The sequence below is a fragment of the Octodon degus genome, unplaced genomic scaffold (genome assembly GCF_000260255.1).
Source record: "Octodon degus isolate 3935 unplaced genomic scaffold, OctDeg1.0 scaffold00161, whole genome shotgun sequence".
NCBI classification, from domain to species: Eukaryota; Metazoa; Chordata; class Mammalia; order Rodentia; family Octodontidae; genus Octodon; species Octodon degus.
Genome location: NW_004524737.1, coordinates 2739939 through 2740179, shown reverse-complemented (window position 1 = coordinate 2740179; position 241 = coordinate 2739939).

Here is a 241-nt window from a genome sequence, read left to right as displayed (position 1 = left end):
TTCTGCCAGGTGTCCTTCAGCTGTCCCACATGTCCCCAGAGCAGGTTCCAACAAGCCACTGAGTCAAGTGCTCATGGACTCTGCATGAAGACTGTGCAAATTGAACCCCCAAACTATGTAGTCTTCTATAAAATAGATTATGTTATATACAAAATAGCCTTAGCCCAATTTTAAACTTATAGTATCCTCTAGAGAAAGAGCTGTATGTGCCCTACTAAGAATCCCCTCTCAGCTAGCAAGA